This window comes from Neomonachus schauinslandi, chromosome 5 (assembly GCF_002201575.2).
Source record: "Neomonachus schauinslandi chromosome 5, ASM220157v2, whole genome shotgun sequence".
Taxonomy (NCBI): domain Eukaryota; kingdom Metazoa; phylum Chordata; class Mammalia; order Carnivora; family Phocidae; genus Neomonachus; species Neomonachus schauinslandi.
This window is the reverse complement of record NC_058407.1, coordinates 33781997-33794601: the sequence shown is the minus strand read 5'-3', so window position 1 is coordinate 33794601 and position 12605 is coordinate 33781997. Positions and strand designations below refer to the sequence as shown.

The 12605-nt window shown below is 35.3% G+C and overlaps 1 pseudogene; it reads right to left on the bottom strand.

Annotated features, from left to right (window-relative positions):
* Nucleotides 1-301: 301 nt before the first annotated feature.
* LOC123325048 lies at nt 302-439 on the bottom strand (annotated as a pseudogene).
* Nucleotides 440-12605: the final 12166 nt, after the last annotated feature.

The following is a 12605-nucleotide window of genomic DNA, read 5'->3' as shown; positions in this document are numbered from 1 at the left end:
CAGTTCAAAAAGAAGTGGTTTAAGCCACTCTATTTAAAGATGGGGAAAAAGCTGAGGTTTCAATTACCATTAGGTTAAGTTTTAAGAATTCCTCTCTTCTGCTTGTACAATAGAAAAAGGGTAAATAAATCTTAGCAGAAAATGTATTATGACTATATAGGTTATTGGATTAATGAGATTCGTATTTTCTTTTTTACTTTTATTTTATTATTATTTTCAGAAATGTTAGGGGAATAAGCTAGTTAAGTGTGGGGTGTTAATTATGTACATCTGTGGTTTTATTTATTTATTTATTTTTTAAGTTTGCCATAAATTATGCAGTCGAGTTTCCCACATTTGGGGAAATCGCAGGGGTCAGCACATCCGGAGTGCAATGGATAAGCCTTGCCCTGGGAAAACCACCTTCGTGATCATGGGTTTTTTTTTTTTTTTTTTTTTTTTAGTACATCTGTGGTTTTAACATCCCCGATATCGTTTTTATTTCTTGAAACCCATCCCATATCCATTTCAAGTCTTTGTGGTTCAGTGGGACTAAAATCTAAGGGTGGGTCTTAGACCCTGGCTTAGCCAATAAGAGTCTGTAATGATTGGTAGCACGTGACCCCCACATTGACCAATGAGAGCATTTCCTAGGGCTTTTCCCACCTCCCTGTGCAGTACCTGGAAGGCTGCTCCAGTTTGCTGGGATGGTGAGCGGTAAGGGCCAAGAAGCCTGGAGTTTCCATGGATCATCATTGCCACTCTAAGGGTGGGGGACGCTGCCTGAGAATGAAACCTATAGAGAAAAAAGCAAACCCAAGAGGCAGATTCAGACACCTGGATCCAGTACAGCTTTGGATCCATCACATGGACTTTCCAGGTATGTGAGACAAGTCTATTTTTTAAATTGAGATATAGTTGACATATAAGATAATATTGGTGTCAGGTGTACAACATAATGATTTGGTATTTGTATATAATGAAGTGACTCTAGTTAACATCTGTCACCATACATAGTTATAATTTTTTCTTCTCATGAGAACTTTTAAGATTGACTCTCCTAGCAACTTTCAAACATTTAATCCATTATTATTAACTACAGTCACCATATTGTGTATTACACCCCCAAGACTTATTTATTTTATAACTGGAATTTTGTACCTTTTGTCCCCTTACATCCATCTCCCCTCAGCCACCAATCTGTTCTTTATATCTTTGAGCTTGGTTTTTTGTTTGTTTGGATTCCACATGTAAGTGAGATCATATGGTATTTGTCTTTTTCTGACTTATTTCACTTAGCATGGTGCCCTCAAGGTCCATTCCTGTTGTCGCAAATGGCAAGATTTCCTTCTTTTTTACAACTGAATAATATTCCTGTGTGTGTGTGGTGGTGGGGGTGGTGCACACACACATCTTTATCCATTCATCTGCTGATGAACACTTAGGTTGTTTCCGCATCTTGGCTATTGTAAATAATGCTGCAGTGAACCTGGGGGATGCATATCTTTTTGTTAAGTGTTTTTGTTTTCTTCAGGTGAATACCCAGAAATAGAATTGCTGGGTCCTATGCTAGTTCTATTATAATCTTTTGAGGAACCTCCATACTGTTACCCTTCAGGGCTGCACCAATTTACATTGCCACCAACAATGCACACATGTTTCCTTTTCTCTGCATCCTCACCAGTACTTGTTACATTTCTTGTCTTTTTGAGAGTAGCCATTAAGTGATGGTTGATTTGGATTTCCCTAGTGATTGGTGATGTTGAGCACTTTTTCATGTATCCATTGGCCATCTGTTTGTCTTCTTTGGAAAAATGCCTATTCAGATCCTTTGCTTATGTTTTAATTGGACTGTGTTTGTTTTTGCTATTGAATTGTATGAATTCTTCATATATTTTAGGTGTTACCCCTTCATATATTTCACATGTATGATTTGCAAGTACTTCCTCCCATTTGGTAGGTTTCCTTTTCCCTTTGTTGATGGCTGTAGATTCTCAATGTAGCTATTTTCTAGTTTCTAAAAGGATGTTTCCCATTTTTACATCTATTTATTTGATAATGTGTTTGTATCTTAGCTTACTCCCCAAATACTTTAAGGTGACTTACTAAGACACAAGTGTAGCCTTTGTGAGCTATATATTATTTTTAAGATTTTATTTATTTATTTGAGAGAGAGAGCACAAGCAGGGGCAGTGGCAGGCAGAGGGAGAGAGAGAAACAGGCTTCCTGCCGAGCAAGGAGCCCAATGCAGGACTTGAACCCAGGACCCTGGGATCATGACCTGAGCTGAAGGGAGATGCCGAACTGATTGAGCCACCCAGGCGCGCCCCTTTGTGAGCTTTAAATATGAAGGCACACTGCCTATATTTGCAGTGTTGCCTGTCTTTAGCTGTGGGAACTTGGTCAGATGACTCCTCTTTCCTATCTGTTTCCTTGTTTGCACAATATGGATGCTACCATCATCCTCTATACCTCTTAGGGTAATTAAGAGGAGTCATTGATTCATATTTTAACTGCTTAGTATAGTCCTAGCATATGATAAGTGCAATGAGCTTTAGGTACTACTCGTATGCAACAAAAGAGTTTGTATAAAATTAATTCAAAATAAGCAAGGAACATGGGAGAAAGCAAAATAAGGATTAAAAATGAGAATTTGTCAGGTGGAAATTAAAACCATAAAACATGTGTTACAAAATCCTGCACCTACCAGAAGCAAGCCCAAATTTTGGCTCTCAGCATCTTAGTTGCCAAAGCGGATGTCGAAGTGGAGACCATCAGTTATTTGATTCATAACCCAAAATGAAAACTGTTTTATATTTATATTATACTTTATATTATACTGAATATTCTTATGAACAATAAAATTGCCAAATAATATTTAAACAAAAAATTATGTGCCACAATTTACCTAGTATATACCTTTTACTTTACATGTAGTTTGTTTCCAGTTTTTACATAACCAAATTTATAACTGAGATATTTTTTGCATAATTTTTTATTATTTATTTATTTATTTATTTATTAAAGATTTTATTTATTTGACACAGAGAGAAAGCGCATAAGCAGGCAGAGCGGCAGGCAGAGGGAGAGGGAGAAGTAGGGAGACTGATGCAGGGCTGGATCCCAGGACCCTGAGATTATGACCTGAGCTGAAGCTAGATACTTAACTGACTGAGGTTAAGCATCTAGCTTAACCAGGCGCCCCTGTATATAACTTTTTAATGTGTTTACTATAATTTGTTTTGGCTCACATCACCAAAATTGAAATTGAGGTCAGAGAGTTTAAGCATTTTAAGATTTCTAATAAAAAATAGTGTACTTGTAAATATTGCAAAGAGTATACTGGATACAGAAATATTTTCTCCAATCAACTCATCAATACATTTTGACTTTCAGGTAATTAGCTATGAATATACTTGTTAACACTGAAAGTAGTTTGCATTTGTAATCTTTGTAGTTCGAGACCTCGTGTTGCTGTATCCATACCATCACCAGGAAAACTATTCACGACAGATATCTTACCAGTGGCAGTCCAACAATTAATTTTCTACATGAAGTATTTTCCTTTAACACATACTAAAATAACATTTACTGAATACCCTATTTTTCTTAGAAGAGTTTAAATGTGTAGCATTTCATCTTTTTGACTGCATTAGTAAATGTTCAGAAAGAAACACAAAACAAAGTGCAAACGGTTAATAGCTGAGCATAATACAAATTTATATTTCACTCACCTACCAATCCAATGTAGGTATTTCTGATTGGGACTGAGGAGGACCTCTGCTCCATTCAGTGTATTCAAGGACCCAGGTTGATGGAGGCTCCACCACCTTTGACAATGGCTTCCACAGTCACCCTGAATATCAACGTCCAAGTGGTGAGTGGGTGAAAGAGAGGGTAGTGAAAACATATCCTTTTTGGTCTTATCCCCAAAGTGACAAATCAGTTTTACCACCATTCTGCTCACAAAAGCTAGTCATATGGCTTTTCTAAGCCTGGTTTGTATAACCTTGGGAATATTACTTAACCTTTCTAAGTTTCAGTTTTCCCATATGTGAAATGGGGATAACAATAGCAATCTGCTCCCTGGCAATTGTGAAATTTAATGCTATGTATATAGCACTTAGCTCAGTGTCTGACTCATACTAAGGGCTCAAATAATGATAATACTCTTATTATTGTCAGTTGTAGTATTAGATAGGACATACAACCTAGACATATATTACAAAAACATTTTTTAATTACATATGATGACATTGAATAATTTTTAAAAGAACCCCAAGAAATGGGAAAAAATGTTATCTACAAAAACCAAAAACAAACAAACAAAAACATTGTGGTCTCAGACCTCTCTGTAGTACTAAATACCAGGAAGGGAAAAGGGGAAATAAATGTTGTGGCCAAAAATTTGAACACTGGACTAACGTATAACGCAGTAGGAAGACATGTTTATATGTGTAGATACCTGGAAAATATAGTATATGCTTCATTGAAAGAAGGCATGAAGATACATTCTAAAAAGCTGAACTTAGGAATGAATAACACATTGGATAAAAAGGATGGTGATAAATTCTAACATTTTAAGTTAAGTTTAGGTATTATTACAAATATTAGTCCAAAATAACTAAGGATTAAGAATAGTTATTGAAAGACAATGTATATTGTGAAATTAACGACGTAAGTTTGAAGCATGCAACTCTTTAAATAAAGGAGAAATGTGAGGAAAGGTACAGTGAAGGGTGCTCTGCTGAGAACAAGGGGAGGGGAGTGGCATGGGATGAGGCTGAGGAGCAAGCAGGGACTAAAGCAGGAAAAGCCTTTCTCAGTGTATTAAAAGTATGCATTTATTAGAAGCTAATACATGATGAAATCTGAGCTTTCAAAAAAAATCACTTAGATGCATTTTGGTAAATGGATTGGAGAAATCTAAGAGTGGATGTGGTGAGTCTGTTAAAGAAGTTGAAGTAGAAATGCCGGTAGTTCACACAAGGTGTTTGGCATTACAGTAGAGAGAAATTGAGGTGATTGAGAATATTTAGGCCATAGAAATGGTAGAACTTAGTAATGGATTGGGTATGTGGATGAGAGCGATGTGAAGGATGATTCTGGGTGTATGCTTGTGACCCTCGGTAGTGGGTGGTGATGCCACTCACTACGATTGGGGTTGAAGACTCATAGGAGAGAACTTGAGATCAATTTGTAACAAGCTGAGTTTGAGTGACTCATGCATGTGGAGATGGCCATGCAGGTGGAGAGGCTATATAGACATTCGGATGTTTAGATCAAAAAGATTCAAAAGAAATATTTGTAGTAAAAATATTGACGCATAGTCAATGAGTAGCTTAAACTGGAGTTTCTCAACCTTGGCACTGTTGACATTTTAGGCCAATAATTCTTTGTTATGCAGGGTCTACTGTGCATTGTAGGATGTTCAGACCACCCCTAGCCTCTACCCACCAGATGCTAGTAGGAGCATGACAATGCAAAATGTCCCCAGACATTGAAAATCATCCCCTGATAGGCAAAATTGTCCCGTTGAGAAACACTGGCTTAAATGGTGGTAACTAACAGGACAGTATTAGAGTAATAAGGAAACCCTATAACCCTAGTGAGACCCGTAATTCGGTTCTAAAAAAAATATGGCTCAGGCAATTTTCCTTATTTCAAGTAATTGTTGTGGAAACAAGAATGGATAACAGGAAGAGGAACACTATTTGTATGAGCTATTGTAAAACAAGTTAAAGTAGGGTCCGATGTAGATAAATATAACCAGGAGGTTTAGAGATTTCAAAACTGTTGAAGATGGAATTTACTGTACGAGGGAATAAAAAAGGTATATGATAATCTGTAAATTCTAAATTGAAATTTGTATATCCTCTTTATATAGTTGGTTAATTCCTGCATATCCATGAATAGGCTTAGCTGAGAGACAATGTTCTTGCTGATCCCATTTTCAGAAAAAGCAGGGCTGAACTGCATCGCCACAGTCACATGGGCATGAAAGATGAGAATCTTTCTCATTCGAGTTTTTGGTCCTGTTATTGACCATGAACTCTAATGGCTTCATGGAGAATCTTAGTATCTTTGGGGGTTGATAGAATATTAGAATATTGTTGAATCCTGTAGACTAACATTATCTGTTACATGGTACTATTAACAGTATTTCCAACACATAATTTTTATTGAATTGCATACATTTAGATTATGTCTGTTAGGAATATTTGAATTGTTCTGTTTATTTTGTTGGTAAATATTTCCTTTGTCCCCTGAAAATATGCAAATATATGATTATTTTACAAACTGAAACTAGTATAACCTGAAGTACAGTTAAATTATGCAACATTTGCTCCTTTTTTTAAATTAAAGTTATTGTCTTCGTGTGAAAATATTCAGTTGAATAGTGTTTTCTAAGGTACTTGCATTTAACTTTCACTTGACTGTACTCTGGAACGCTCTTGATATTATATGTTTCAGAGTTTCTCTGCTGTTTAACTTTGATTTGGCATACTCAGTATGGTGAGTTGTAATTTGCCTATAACAGCCAACTCCTTTGAAAATAAGAGTGAAAAACATAGAAATCTCTTTTAAAATTTAAAGATCTTTTTTTCCCCTAAATGACCAGAAATTTCTAAATCCTGGTTTCTAAAAACTGTGCCATTTTGAAATTTATCTGGCGGATAGCACTGCTCTGCTGCATTACATGTGGTTGATGTTAGTCACATCCTTGATGTAACGTAACACAAGCTGGCTAAGGTAATCCAATGTGACATATGACAGCATTTTGAGCCAGTCTGGGATATTTGAAAATATGCCATCTTTCAAAGACCATGGACAGATAGCGTGGTGAGCCAAGATTGTGAACTCTGCTGTTTTCATTTTGAACAACCACAAAGCAAGGTTTTGTGATAATTAAACTGTGAATTCCAACATGGTAGACTCCAACAAATAATAACAAAAGTGCAATTTTTTGATAGTTTATACTTGAAACTACTGAAGTGAAATCATTAAGAAAAAACAACAACTAAAGAGATGTGATGATGTATTATTACATGTATGTGAAAAGATAGTGCAGAAACCAGCTAAGAGTATCTGGTAACAAAGATACAGAGGTGACCAGTGGGCATCTGGTTATTTACCATTTGTTAAAAGTGCTCAGGTCAAATCAAGTATCATTTTAGTAGTGTTAGAGGAAAAACAATCTAGAAACATGAGCACCCAGGCAAACATCTATGTTTTCTACACATGTTGCATTTCTCTGTGAAAAGTCTCTCTGTACTCAACCTAATTTATTGTGCAGGCTGTGGAGAATTTGAAAACCACGTTTTCTTCTAGGATTACTTCAAGATCAGCTCCTTTGATTTTAAATTTGTTTCACATTTGTTGGAGCAGAAAATACTAGCACTAATAATACCTGATAAATAGTGATGAGTTACAGAAATGAAAATAACCTGGGCACTGAATTAGATAGAGGACGGAAAAGGAAATTGAACATAATGTATACATCTTAGAATGCAAAGTTAAAATTGAACTACACATAAAGGGTCAGCAAAACTGTTCTTTTTGTGAGATTTACAACTGAAAGTTGTAATATGTGATTGCCTTACTCAATTATATTTTAAAATCTCTTCTTTCATGAAAAGCTCTTCTTATCTTTCCAGGTAGGTCAAAATCATTAAGTAATTCTGGTACTAATCTGTTAATAATGTGATTTAAGTAAATGTGGAAAACAATTCACTTCCTTGCAAATTAAAAACACATAGTTTAAAAAATACTTTGTGCATATATAAATATATATGTAAATACATTTTAATTATTTGTGCATATATTTTAAAAATATTGAGATTTCCTGAACTGCCTAAGATGACATTATAGCATAGGAAGAAAATGCTGGGTTTTTTTTATAATTACTTTAGGTACAATAGCAAAAATTCCCACTACTTTAATATCACTCTTACAACTTATATGTTTTTCTAATGCTTTCTCCTTTGAAACTCAAAGGTATGTGTATATCACAAAGATAAATTGTTTTATCCATTTAACAGAAAGGAAAATTGAAACTTAGGGTTCTGGTGATTGATAGGATCTTAATTTCAAGTCAGGTTTTGAACTTGAAGTCTACTGCCCTTTTTTACGGTTCTCATAAAATTAGGATTTTGTTAATTTGACCCAAGACCTAGTGACTGATAGCAAAATTTAATGTAAAAATAAACAATTTAACATTAAGTGGAGACTGGATCGATCACCTTGATGTTATACTTTAACAATGCTGAAAGTGAACAAAACAATTACCTGTCGAATTCTGGTTGATAATTAGATTAATGGAATGCTGTAGTTAAAAACATTGTGGTATTTTGTACTTAGGGCTATAGCAAGTGTTGGAATAAAAACACAGTAATGCCCAATGAATCTAATATAGAAGATCTGGTATTTTTGGTTTAATAGAAACAAAATATATTGCCAAAATAACCTAGAAAAGCCCATTAGAAAAACAAAACAAAATAAAAATCATTTTGTCTTTTTGGAGGAAACTAAAGGTTAAAAGGTATAAGCTGAGGAAAACCAAGGTCAAGCAAATTATTGTATTTGCTGGGTTGCTTTCAAACATATTACAAATCCATCTATCAGTGACCCTTGGCTAGCTATTCTAGACAGGAGTTGCCTAACCAGAAGGAGAGAGAGGATACTAGAAACAGGATTTAATGTTTATGTGCCTACTGTGCCTACATTTTTTAATAGATTATTCTCACAGAAAGTTTGTGAAAGCAAGTTTCCCATAATATACACCAAAGATTGCAGCTCAGAGATTAAGTGACTTGTTCAAGGCAATATCCCTAACGTGGCTGACGAAGGATTTGAACCTAGTTACAGAGTTGAGATTTGAATATTGAAAATATTAAAATATGTTAATCTTAGAAGAAATATAAGCAGATGATAAATGACAGAGGACAGATGTGCAAATAAAAGAAAAAAGGAGTTTTTTCAAACTGATGGTCTAGCATTGGTAAGAGCCTACCCAAGAAGATTTATGTGATTCAGTTGGATAACATATCATTTTGTTTGGTTATCTAGTTGAATGAGGAATTTCCTGGATAATGAGTTGGCATGCATTTTGACCTTCTAAAGTACTCTAAGGTAGAACATAGGGTATGGAGCTGGGCAACTTTGAATTCATTTCCTTAATGGTTAGTTTACTTTCTGTGTTACTTTGGGTGACATACTTAATTATGCTGATCCTCAATGCATTCATCTGCAAAATGAATATTAATGATACTTGTGTGCATTCTGTTAAGTTATACTGGGGTAACAAACATTACCAAAATGCGAATGGCTCACAACAAAGGTTCTTTTCTTGCTTGGATTGCCGATCCTTTTCAGGTCAGGCACAGCTCTGCTCTGTTTTCTTCCTTTTGGCAGAAGGAGCCTCCCCTTTCAGCATGTGTTTGTCTCAAGGCAGAGGGAATAGATGCAGAAACCATAGGACGACCCTTACAGGGTCTGCTTATATGGTTTGTGCATTGCTCTCACTTACCTTTAAAATTTCCAGGGGAAGTCACATACCCAAGGCTTATGAGAATGAGGCAGAAAGTATTGTCTAATAGGGAAGGCACTGAATAATTGAGAACAATCCTACAGTCTACCATAACACCCACATTATTGTTGTGATGATTAAATGAGATGAAAAAACAGAGTTCCTAGCAGAGTTCTAGGCACATAGTAATACGCTCAAGAAATTCTATTTCACTTCCATCCCATTTGGGATCCAGGGTCAAGTTGAACAAAGGCCAAGCTCAGGAAATATTGCAACTCTATATAATAATTTTCAAGAGTTCATTCCATGACCTTATTATAGTAATTGAGGGAATTACAAATAAGATTTACTATGTTTCTCATTAGAGACTGGGAATTAAAAGAATTAAAATCCTATTGCAAAATCATAGTAAGTTAGAAAGACCTTAGTCCTCTTCCTTAACTCTTAATAAAGAATTGACAGATTAAGACCTGGCTTTTAAAAGTACATTCTTAATTTCTTAGGAATTCCTAACTTCTTACACACACAACACACACACACACACACACACACACACATACACACACACACACCCAAAGTATATAAAACAATTAAGTGAGCATTATTAACAAAATAACAAGGCAGTTTCAATTGGAAGCTGGCATTTGGGATAACAGATGAACATAAATTTTGGTGAGAGTTATTTTCCAGTTTAAAAAAAAAATCTCTCAGGAATTTTGCAAACTTTAGCATGAGAGGAAAATTCCCTATTGAATGTTTCTGAAAAGGTCTTTTTTCTATGTCATGTGGTCAACGCCAGCAAGAGTTTTGCATGAGTAATGGATTTGGTCTTGCGGATTTTTGGATGAATCCTTGAGGAAAAAGCCAACAAGTCTTGCCTTCCCTCGATGAGATCAAAGACACCACTGTATTTTTGGTATGAAAAGGGTTTTACCATGTTGCCAAAAATATGCTGTTTCCCCATCAGCTGTGTAGTGGCCACACAGTGATTGACAGACCATGAAGTCTCTCCAGGGTGGCTTCGTTTCAACTTAATGGTAGTGTTTAATTTGAAAAGTACTCTGAGTCCCTTTTGGATAAAAACTGTGACAGTACACAAATAGTTTTTCCCTCAGCAAAAAGTCAGTCGACAAAACCCACTGTGTGAGGTGTCGCTCTAGTATGAATTTCTATCTGTGTAAGATTAAAGTACTCAGCTAATCATTTATCTGACTCTTTTTCGCAATAAATTCAATGGAGAAAAAATAATTTCCGATGAAGACTAAATTGTTTAAATGTTCCCAGAGAAACAAATTTGAGAATTATTTTTATGGGGAAAAAATGTCTAAAAAAGTCATTGGTAGGCCATTCTTCATTATAAACTATTTAAATAATGGAAACTTGTTATCATATGATTTTAATATACAATGGACTGAAACAGAGCTTCTCATACAGCAAATACTCAACTGGCAGGCAATGAACAATGACAGGTGGTTATTAGTCATGTCTCATCAAGGGTCCCCCAGTGTATGAACTTTATTACATATATGAGAAAAAAAATGGAGAATTCATTTGTCTGTAGTTTAGTATGTTTATTTTTTAAAAGTTTCAATGTATCCAATCTACTGCAAACTTAGATAGCAAAAATAGCAAAGTAAATTAGAAAAGGTTAACTAAAAACCCCTCTCAGTAACTTGTGGGAGAGAGGAAGGATATACAGATAAATAAGCCCCCTTTTAAAAAGTGTACCCTTCACACTAAGGTTCAATATAAGTGTGAAGAATCCAGTGGAGAGTCCAACAAATCCCAGAAAACATCCTCCACTATAGGAATTACCTGGTCCTACACTAGTATCTGCAGCTCTCACATTTGCAGCATTCCTTGGCTTTCCTCTGAATCTCTGGTCCAACTCAGTGAAGTGATGTGGAGAGAAAAAACAAAAACAAGAACACACCAACACTTTAAGCCCTTTATGCTCCAAGTCCTGAAACCAACGAGATGGTATCTTGAATGATTAGGATGAACTGGTGACTGCATGCAGAGGTCACATTCACCAGAAATCTGCCTTACTTTCTGCTTTAGTTCACAGGAACTGTTTAAGATCAGAGGTAAAAAAGAGTTGTGTGTTGTGCTGCATCAGGAGTATGTTTTCTGCTCACTTTTGATGCTATGAAGTCAAATGAAACAGTTTGGAATGAGGACTGAAACAAGAGGGTTTGTGGGTGTGGCAGCCTCCATGGCCTCAGCTAGTTGGTAGAACGCCAGTAAGCATTCATCTGTTCTACCTCTGATATTGGGGCCTTGTTCTGGGAGTTTTTTTTGAAAAAAAAAATATATAAAAAGGCCTATGTGAAAATGATAAATACTCAGTGAAGCCTCGAAGGTTTCGTTGTCTCAAATATTATGCATTTCATGAATTCTATTTCATCCCATTTTCCCAGGTTGGTATTTAATGTCTCCACTTCAGTTTGTATATATCTTGTCTTAAATATTCTACAGCCTGCAGGGGACATTAGGTCTATGGTCTAGAATGCCTCATTTTAAGTCTATAATGCACAATGTATGTTTTAATTATTTGACAATATAAGGCTTTTAAGTGAAATCCATGAAAACATTAAAAACCCATACTAAATCTAAAGTTCACTTGAACAATTTTAATTTTATTGACAAAACATGCTACTTTTAATAATAATACTGGTATATATGTATAAATGCTTCTTTTCTAAAGTGAAAATTGATAGACCTCTTTCTTCTAATTCCTGCTTTACAAATATCCAGTTTATACTTGATATCAGAATGATCTGTGGCAGAAAAAAGTAATCCATGCTCCTTGGCAGAAATACAGGCTGTAGACCTCAATTGTTAGATTTTTGAAATTCAAATAAAATATTTGAATGATGGTTATCTATAGCTCAATCTCTTCTGATGTTTGAACTTGCCTTATCACTGCCTGAATCATTGTCAGGAAATGCCTTTTTTTTTTTTTTTAAGATTTCTCTAAATTGGGAAGCTTTTAATCAGTTTTGTTCTTGTTATAAAGTCCAATTCTACCACTGACAGCAGTCAGTAAGCATAGAGCCTTTTGCTCTCAACAATGTGTTTATCTTTAGACTAATGC